The sequence below is a fragment of the Trichosurus vulpecula genome, chromosome 3, assembly GCF_011100635.1.
Source record: "Trichosurus vulpecula isolate mTriVul1 chromosome 3, mTriVul1.pri, whole genome shotgun sequence".
Taxonomy (NCBI): domain Eukaryota; kingdom Metazoa; phylum Chordata; class Mammalia; order Diprotodontia; family Phalangeridae; genus Trichosurus; species Trichosurus vulpecula.
Genome location: NC_050575.1, coordinates 155,089,935 through 155,099,985, shown reverse-complemented (window position 1 = coordinate 155,099,985; position 10,051 = coordinate 155,089,935). Strand labels below are relative to the sequence as shown.

Here is a 10,051-nt window from a genome sequence, read left to right as displayed (position 1 = left end):
TTTGTATCTGCTCCTTCCTTGTACTGTTCATTGCTTGGACAACCTGAAAATTTAAGTATTGTGGTGTGGTGCTGGTATGTGACCTCCCTAAGAAGCTCCATTATTGGCACTGTTCTTTCTTTCCCCAAGAGGAAAGGAAGTCTATTTCAGGATAAGTTTCTGGGGATACTTACAGAGGATCTGTGTTCCCTAGTTCACAGGGCTCTATTCCTGGATATGTATTTAAGTGGAAAGCTCCACTACTATTAATCCTTCAAGGGGAAAACTTTGTCATATGCCAATATCTAACTAATCCCTAAGTTCCTTTTCTTTACAACTAACCCTATAGACTAATCTCTTTTAATTCTCTGCAGCTGGTCTTACTTTGGACTTGTTTGGCCTAGGCCAAGGTATATGCCTGTGTGTGTGCATGTGCATGTGTGTGTGTGTGTGTGTATGCTCCTGCACAAACATCTAATTCATAAATGCATAGATGAATATATACATGCAATACATACATAAATATGTAGCTGAATGATAATATAAATGTGTATGTATGTATTCTGACATGGAACAGACTGGAGGCCAGGAAATGCCTTGAATCAAGGTCAGTTCTGCCAACCAGGGCAGTTATAAATGCTTTCCTCTTCTTTCTTCTGGGCCTCCTCTGAGCCCCACTAGGAATGTCTCTAAGTAATAAATCTGTGCCTTTCCCTGATTTTTAGAGCAACTCCTTTGTGAGTGGGCTGGCCTTGCTGAGTCTGGCCATAGAAGTTTGATGGTAGACAGCATGCTCCCCTGGTCAGAAAAGAGTTTAAGGTGATACAAGCATAGATTTGGAGCTGGAATAGGCCTTGGTCATCTGATTTAAGCCTCTTATTTTAAAGATTTGGAAACTGAGTCTCAGAGAAGAGAAATGACTTACCCAAGTCACGCAGGTAGTACTTATTCAATTTAATTCATAAGTATCTATTTATTTATTTTTTAATTTAATTTTTTATTTTCAGTTTACAACACTCAGTTCCACAGGTTTTTGAGTTCCAAATTTTCTTTCCCTCCCTCCCATCCTCCCTCTCCACAAGACAGCATGGAATCCGATATATGTTCTACATATACCTTCGCATTAAACATATTTACACAGTAGTCAAATCATAAAGAAGAACCATGATCAATGGAGTGAGTCATAAGAAAGAAGAAACAAAACCAAAAAAAAACATATAGAGAAAAAAAGATAGAGCAGATAGTTTCCTTCAATCTGCATTCATACTCCATAGTTATTTGTCTGGATGTAGACAGTTCTCTCCATCATGAGACCTTTGGGGCTGTCTTGGAGCCTTGTATTACTGATAAGAGCCAAGTCTATCAAAGTTAGTCGTCATAGAATCAATATGTCTGTGGTTGTGTACAATGTTCTCCTGGTTCTGCTTCTCTCACTCCGCATCATATCATGTATGTCTTTCCAGGTTATTATAAATTCTGTATCTTCCTCATTTCTTACGGCAAAATAATATTTCAGTAACTTCCTCTACCATAAGTTGTTTAGCCATTCCCAATTGATGGGCATCACTTTGATTTCCAATTGTTTGCTAACAAAAAAGAGCTGCTATAAATATTTTTGTACATACTGGTTCCTTTTCCCCTCGTGTGATATCTTTAGGGTACAGCCCTAGAAGTGGTATTACTGGGTCAAAGGCTATGCACATTTTTGTGGCCCTTCGGCCTTAGTTCCAAATTGCTCTCCAAAATGGCTGGATCTGTTCATGACTCCAACAACAATTTAACAATGTTCCAATTTTCCCCCATCCTCTCCAGTATTTATCATTTTTCTCTTTTGTCATTTTAGCCAATCAGACAGGAGAGATGTGGTACCTAAGAGTTGTTTTGATTTGCATTTCTCTGATCAATAGTGATTTAGAGCATTTTTTTTCATATGCCTATAGACAACTTTAGTTTCTTCCTCTGAAAACTGCCTGTTCATATCCTTTGACTATTTCTTAATTGGGGAATGACTTGTAAATGTGGCTCATTTCCCTGTATATTTTACACATGAGGCCTTTATCAGAGCACTAGTTGTAAAGATTTTCTCCCAATTTTCTGCTCCCCTCCTAATACATATATAAAACAATATAATACTATATATGGATATAAATAGTTTGCCCTTATTGATTAATGAGGTTCCCCCATTTACTCTTTCAACAATCTGGCTAGCAGCTATTGTGGAGGTGAAAGACCAACACAAGCCCAACAACAAGAATGCTGCCAAAGCTCAGGTTCTTTTGATCTGCTTTACTAAGGAAAGCAATGTTAAGGGGTTAACAAGCTTACTTTAATTCAGCATACAAATACCATTCACTTAGCTCAGGGGAAAAATCCAGCACCCTGAACTTCAGAGCAAAATACAAACAAATTACAGACATTGACAGACAGACCAAATACAATTCATAGTTACCAACATTTACATTCAGTCCAGGAGCTCATAACAAGGGCTGGTCCAGAGTTATGCATGCCACCACTGCTGTGGGTAAGAGCTCCGAAAAATAGAAAGCCAACCCCTGGTTTTATATCTTTTTCAGGGTCAAGGGTGAGTCACACATGCAACTCACCCACGTGACTTAAAATTGTCACAAAGAGGCAACTTAAACCCACGTTGTCTAAAAGCCTCTGATGTCTCAAACATGTCACTCAAACTCATGTGTAAACTAGGACCTCCCGTGAGGCAAAGAGGTCACCAAGGACTCTCAATCTAATCAAGGAAACAAAGGCCAAACTCTCCAAGGGCACTTGGTTGAACTGAGTGCTAAGAGCCCATTTGGTTTACCAACACATTACCTTTTTATGTCTCTTTTGAGTTTTGTATTTGAAGATCAAATTTTCCATTGAGCTCTTGCCTTTTCATCAGGAAGATCTGGAATTCTCTTATTTCATTGATTGACCATCTCCTTGCCTGAAAAATTAGGCTCAATTTAGCTGGGTAGTTGATCCTTGGTTCTAGTCCAACCTCCTTTGCCTTATGGAATATCATATTCCAATTTCTCCTGTCATTTGAAGTAGAAGCTGAAAGATGCTGTGTGATCCTGACTGTAGTTCCACAATATTTGAATTGTTTCTTTCTGGCTGCCAGCAGTATTTTCTCCTTGACCTGTAAATTCTGTAATTTGATTATTATATTTCTTGGAGTTTTCAATTTGAGATCTCTTTCAGGGGGTGACCAGTGGATTCTTTTGATGACTATTTTGCCCTTTGGCTCTAGGGCCTTTGGGCAGTTGTCCTTAATAATTTCTTGGAATATACTGTCCAGGTTCTTTATTTCATCATGGCATTCCAGTAGACCAATAATTCTTAGATTGTCTTGCCTGGATCTATTTTTCAGCTCAATTGTTTTTCCAATTAGATAGTTCACATTTTCTTCCATTTTTTTCATTCCATAGATTTTGTTTGAATGACTCTTGATGCCTCATGTAGTCATTAGCTTCTACTTGCTCAATTTTAATTTTTAATGAATTGTTGTCTTCTTTTTGATTCTGGGTCTCCTTTTCCATTTGGTTTATTTTACTTTTCAGAGTGTCATTTTCTCTAACTAGATTCTGAATCTCCTTAGCCATTTCACCAATTTTGCTCTTTAAAGTTTTGTTTTCATCAGTATATTTTTTCCCATTTTTTCTTTTATCTTTCTAACATGATTTTTAAAATCCTCCTTGAGCTCTTCCAGGAATGCTTTTTGGGCTTGAGACCAGTTCACATTCCCTTTTGAGGTTTCAGATGTGGGTATAGTGTCCATGGTATCCTCTTCCGAATTGGTATTTTGATCTTCCTTGTCTCCATAAAAAAGAATCAATGGTCCTTGGTTTCCTATAGTTCTTCTTCATGTTGGTTAACTTTTTTCTGGCTTTAAAGTGGATTTCTGCTTCTGCGGTTCAGGGTGATCTGTCCCAAGCTTCTTGTTCTGGGAATCATGGGCATAGTCATTGGTTTCGTGTGTTATGGCCTCTGGTTTCCCTAGGTGTGGTTGAGGGCTGGTTTGGCTGCTGTAAGCCTCATCTTCCCTTAGTGCTGTTGTACAGCATTTTTCTGTGCTGATGTCTGATGTCTGCCACTTCCCCTGGCTGTGCAAAGGCATGTCTGGGGTCCTGATGTTGATGATTGCTGGCTCCACCCTCCTGAGGCTCAAGAATTCCCACTATGCTGCTGAGGTGGGGCCTGCTGGGACACTTCTCTTCCCACACTAGTCTTCTTCCACTACCATAAGGGCCCTCTCCACAACGTCTCAAGCTAAAAGGCTACTGAAGCCCCACTTCTGGCTCTTCTATCTCAAAGTTTCTCCTGAAGGAGTATGTATTATCTGGGTTAGGGAGGAAGGCATGAGAGCTGTTTTAGCTGGCCATTATAGCTCCTGGAAGTTCAAGAAGGTGTGTTTCAAACCTTTAGACTGCTAGTTGCAAGCCTCTGGAGTAGTTGTTCTCGAGGCCTCAGGCCCTGCCCTGCTTCCTCCTGTAGTTCCAACAGACTCATGTCTTGGGCTGGGTGGCGTGGGGATCACCACCAGTTTAACGTGTCCAGTGTTTTTCCAGCCTGAATGGCTGGCTGCTTTCCACAGGTGCTTCAGCTTTGGTGTGGTCTGGTGCAGCTCCATGCACTGGGCACTCTCCCAGCTTACAGATCCATCCTGTTGACCCTCACTCTCCTGGCTTGGAAATTTGCCACACTCAGTGTACTAGTGGCTTCTCTCTCAAATCTGCTCAGATTCACATTTTTAGATATATCTGACAGAATTTGTGTGAGACCTCCTGTAAGACACTGTTTTCACATGGCCATCTTGGCTTTACCCCCCCTCCCATAAGTATTTATTAAAGGTGATATGTGCAAAGTACAGGAGATACAAAGGTAATCATGACATAGATCTTGATGTAGTAGGAAGAATGCTGGACTTGAAATCAAGAAGACTGGATACAAATCCTGTTTCTGATATTTGTGTGATCCTGGGCTAATCGCTTTACTTCTCCAGGCCTCAGTTTCCCCATATGTAAAATGATGGCCTCGGACTAGATAATCTTAAAGGCAGATCTATATCTATATCTATATCTATATGATCTATAGATCTAAACATACCACCCTATGATCCCTGCATCTGTACCACTTCGTCTTACTATGTGCTTTACTGCACTCTACAGACCATTCTGTCTTTCCATTGGCCATATAACTGAATTTTTCTTTATATGTCATCTCCCCCTATAAGAATATGAGGGGCTTGAGAGCTGGGGCTATTATGTTCTTGCCTTTCTTTGTATTATCAATGCTTAGCCCAATGCCTGGTACATATTCTGCACTTAATAAAATACTGGTTGATAAATTGATTAATTGACGACCAACACTTTGAGAAAATAGTATTCACATTTGAACCAAACCAATTCATTTATTTTTAACCAATACCACATCAGTGGTGTGAGTGGGAGTCCACTGATGTGGTACTGTGGTACTTCTAGTCTTTTTCCTGGCCACACAATGGCTGTATTGACAATTCTTTTTTTTAAAAAAATTATTCCTGTTTTTTAAAAAAATTATTATTATTTATTTAATATTTTCAGTTTTCAACATTGATTTCCACAAGATTTTGAGACACAAATTTTCTTCTCATTTCTATTCTCCTGCCCACTCCAAGATGGCATAAATTCTGGTTGCCCCTTTCCCCAGTCTGCCCTCCCTTCTGTCACCCCACTACCCACCCCCCTATCCCCTTTCCCCTTACTTTCTTTAGGGCAAGATAGATTTCAATACCTCATTGCCTGTATATCTTATTTCCCAGTTGCATGTAAAAAAACCTTTTTTTTGAATATTTGTTTTTAGAACTTTGAGTTCCAAATTCTCTACCTTCTTCCCTCCCCACCCACCCTCCTTGGGAGCACAAGCAATTCAACATAGGCCACAAATATATCATTATGAAAAATACTTCCATAATAGTCATGTTGTGAAAGCCTAACTGTATTTCCCTCCATCCTATCCTGTCCCCCTTTATTCAATTTTCTGCCTTTATCCTGTCCCTTTTTAAAAGTGTTTGCTTTTGATTACCTCCTCCCCCAATCTGCCCTCCCTTCTATTGTCCCCCCTCTCTTATCCCTTTCCCCCCTACTTTCCTGTGGGGTAAGATACCCAATTGAGTGTGTATGTTATTCCCTCCTCAGGTCAAATCCTGTGAGAGCAAGATTCACTCATTCCCCCTTATCAGCTCTCTCTTCCCTTCCAATAGAAATATTTTTTTCTTGCTACTTTTATGTGAGATAATTTACCCCATTCTATCTCTCCCTTTCTCCTCCCAGTATATTCCTCTCTCACCCCTTAATTTTTTTTAAGATATCATCCCTTCATATTCAACTCACCCTGTGTGCTCTCTCCCTCTCTCTCTCTCTCTCTCTCCATACATATGTATATATATGTATATATGTATGTGGATGTATGTGAGTATGTATATTCCCTCCAACTACCATAATATTGAGAAAGGTTTCATGAGATACAAATATTATCTTTCCATGTAGGAATTTAAGCAAAACAGTTCAACTTTGGTGAGGCCCTTATGACTTCTCTCTCCTGTTTATCCATTTATGCTTCTCTTGATTCTTGTATTTAAAAGTCACATTTTCTATTCAGCTCTGGTCTTTTCATTGAGAAAGCTTGAACATCCTCTATTTTATTGAAAATCCATATTTTGCCTTGGAGTATTATGCTCAGTTTTGCTGGGTAGGTGATTGTTGGTTTTAATCCTAGCTCCTTTGACCTCTGGAATATTATACGCCAAACACATCTGATCCCTTCATGTAGAAGCTGCTAGATCTTGTGTTATGCTGATTGTGTTTTCACAATACTCAAATTGTTTCTTTCTTGCTGCTTGCAATATTTTCTCCTTGACCTGGGAAATCTGGGATTTGGCTACAATATACCTAGGAGTTTTCTTTTTGTCATGTTTTTCGAGAGGCAGTTGGTGGATTCTTTCAGTTTCTATTTTACCCTCTGGTTCTAGAAAAAAGTATAGAATTCTTCACGAATTTGCATGTCATCCTTGTGCAGGGGCCATGCTAATCTTCTCTGTATCATTTCGATTTTAGTATATGTGCTGCCAAAGTGAGCACTGTATTGATAAGTCTAAAGCCCAGATGTGGTCTTGTTGATGATGACATGCTGAAGAAACAAGAAAGCCTAGTTCACATGTGTTTGAGTAGCATGGCTGTGATGCCCTCTGACCCTGAAGAAGCATATATATTCAGAGGTTAGCATTTTGCTTTTCAAAGAGTGTTAGTGTGGAGTCTCTGAGCAGCCATTAAGGAGACCCCCAGCTTTCAAAACTCAGATATTGATGCTTCTCTCTCTGGTAACTATGTATGCATAGCTTTTGTCAGACAACTAGAAGCCTGGCTGTTGATTTGTGTTATTTGCCCTGTTTACATCTTCTGTGTTTGTAATTTTTGTTTGCATTTGTTCTGAAGTTCAGGGTGCTGAATTTTTCCCCTGAACTAAGTGAATGATATATGAATGTTTAATTAAAGTAAGATTGTAAACCCTTTAAAGTTGCTTTCCATAGAAAAGCAGATCAAAGAGCCTATCCTAGCAGCCCTCCTATGTCCTGGTGTTATTGTCTTTATGCAGCCACAGTAACTGCAAGCAACATGGTTGTTACAGTTGGATGTAGCATTTATGAGCTTAGAATATTGGGAGGCACTAGAACATGTGAGACATGGGTTCTTTGGAGAAAGGCACTTCCCGTTTTGTTTCCTTCACAATCTTCCCCCCAAAATATTCAGGTTTGTTGCTGGCACTCATTTTTTTTTTTAACAAATCAGAATGATTTTTGTCTCTAAATAATTTAGACTCCCTGATGGTCAGGCAACTCATGTCCATTCTATTGATGAGAAAAGAATAGTGACAAGAAGTTAGGAGGCTTCTTCAAGGTCACCAAGACAGACAGTGTGGGTGAGCCTTAAGGTAGACCCAAGACTTATTTAAGCTTTCAGTCTGTATCCTTGGAATTCATCACCTCTTATACCAAGCTATGTGATTGACTATGCTCACCCTTGAGAGAAGTAGAAAAGTAAGATTGTAGTTAAGGTTAAAATTTACTTAATGTAATTTTCACCATAATGAGTTAGTCACTTGAGCATTTTGGGGATGGAGCCAAGCAGATGCAAAGGATGGGTTATTTACAGGGATTCCAAACACCAACACTTCCTAATAAAAGAACAATATTTGTAAGGGGATAAATTCACTTATTGTTTTTGTCTGATTTGCTTTTGCCTTTTTGTCAGTCAGACAGCATTTGTGAAGCTCTTCAAAGCAGGGAACCACCAGCAACTCTCAAGGGCAACTTTAATTCCTACACCAGGCTGTAATGCCAATCAGGGCAGCACACTAGAGGACTGCAGCAGTGAATAGCTTTAAGGGTCTAATCACATAGTATAATGAATTCTCTATTTATTCAGAAATAACATTGTTCAATTAACTAAATCATAACATTCATAGCAACATCGTTAAACAAAACATATCATTCAATATATATCTTATAATACTCAGCATGTTATATGACACTTGGCATATATCATTGCATACAGAAACATTCCCCAAAACACTTGTTCACACAAGAAGGATGTCCCAGTCCAGGGTCTTCCCTAGCACAATGTATCATTCTTAAGGCCTAGCAGAAAATACAAATACCGTCCACCCCTAGGTCACAGTAAGTTACAATCTCCTCAATCAATACAGAATGTCCAAGTAAAGTATTCTTTCATCTTGACTCAAGGTTACCTTCCAAGTGCCATGGCTCTTCCTCTGTAAACTGACTGCTCCCAGCTCTTGCCTGGGTTCACACACAGGAGGCTCTCTGATCCTGCTCTTTGTCTCAGCTCACAGCAATGGTTCCATTCTAAGCAATTCTTCCTCCTGCCTGACAGCAGGCTCCAGGGGCTCCTCCACAGCTTCTGTTTCTAGGAGAACAACACTTAAGAGGGATACAACAATATTTGCACACATTCCTGTCATCTCAATTCGCTCATATAGACCAACATATAGGGCTTCTGTCTGAGAAATTAACACACACCAACAGACAGAGTGCAGGCATCACAAACATTCTTCCTGTTAGGCCTCCTCACAAACAAGTTCCCCTAGCCTGTTCCCTCTTGTTTCTCTCTCAGCGCTGCTTCTCTCTTCACCCCACTCTCCCTCCAAGTGACCCAATATATGCTGTTTCCAATCAAAGACTCTTGATTCTATCACTGTTTCCAATCAAAGATTCTTGGTTCAATCAAAGGTAAGACTCAATCAAAGGCACTGGATTAGCTTAATGCTGAGAACCTTAGAGGTCAGCACTTAATTGTATTAATGGTTAATTAAATTAACCTTACATTAAGCGCTTAATATGTGACAGAAATTTAACTACAAAAGAAAAAAAACTCAAAAAATCCCACTTTGCTTGCCCTTACACAAGCATGTGGGAAAGCATTTCTCTTGATATGATGTGGTTTTCCATGGTCTTGTTTCCCTGCCTTGCTTTACCAAATTGGGTTAAGTTTTTTTTTTTTACCCCTACATACCTACAGCAGTAACTGAGGGCTTTGGATATTACCCTGGAAGAAAACTAGGCAAGGCCTGGGATATCTGATAGGGTTCAGAGCCAGAATCCACCTTCCTGTAGCTTTCCATGAAAAGAGGTTTGCAATTTTATTAAAGCAGCAGCATCTCTCTTTGCTACTGATATCATAGGCTCCCTCCCTGGCTGATGGGTGTCCCTACTTTGTTTTTTGTTTTTACAAAAGTATTCATATCAGCACTATTTATGATAGCCAAATGCTGGAAATAAACTGTGCCCAACAACTGGGGAATGACTGAACAAATCATGGCATACAAATGGAACAGAATATTACTATGTTAAAGGAAAGACAACTATGAAGAATTCAGGGAAACATGAGAAGACCAATATGAAGTAACGAAGAGTGAAGAAAGCAAAGACAAAAGAACAATGTTCACAATGATTATAACAAAGTAAATGAATATATAACTTACGGCCCTTCACCCCAAACACTGAGCTAACATAGAT

General features: G+C 39.4%; 1 non-coding gene across 1 annotated transcript; it reads right to left on the bottom strand.

Moving 5' to 3' along the window:
* Positions 1 to 6,990: 6,990 nt before the first annotated feature.
* On the bottom strand, positions 6,991 to 7,097 carry LOC118845239. The gene has a single exon (XR_005010097.1). It is a non-coding gene; the product is annotated as a U6 spliceosomal RNA (small nuclear RNA).
* Positions 7,098 to 10,051: the final 2,954 nt, after the last annotated feature.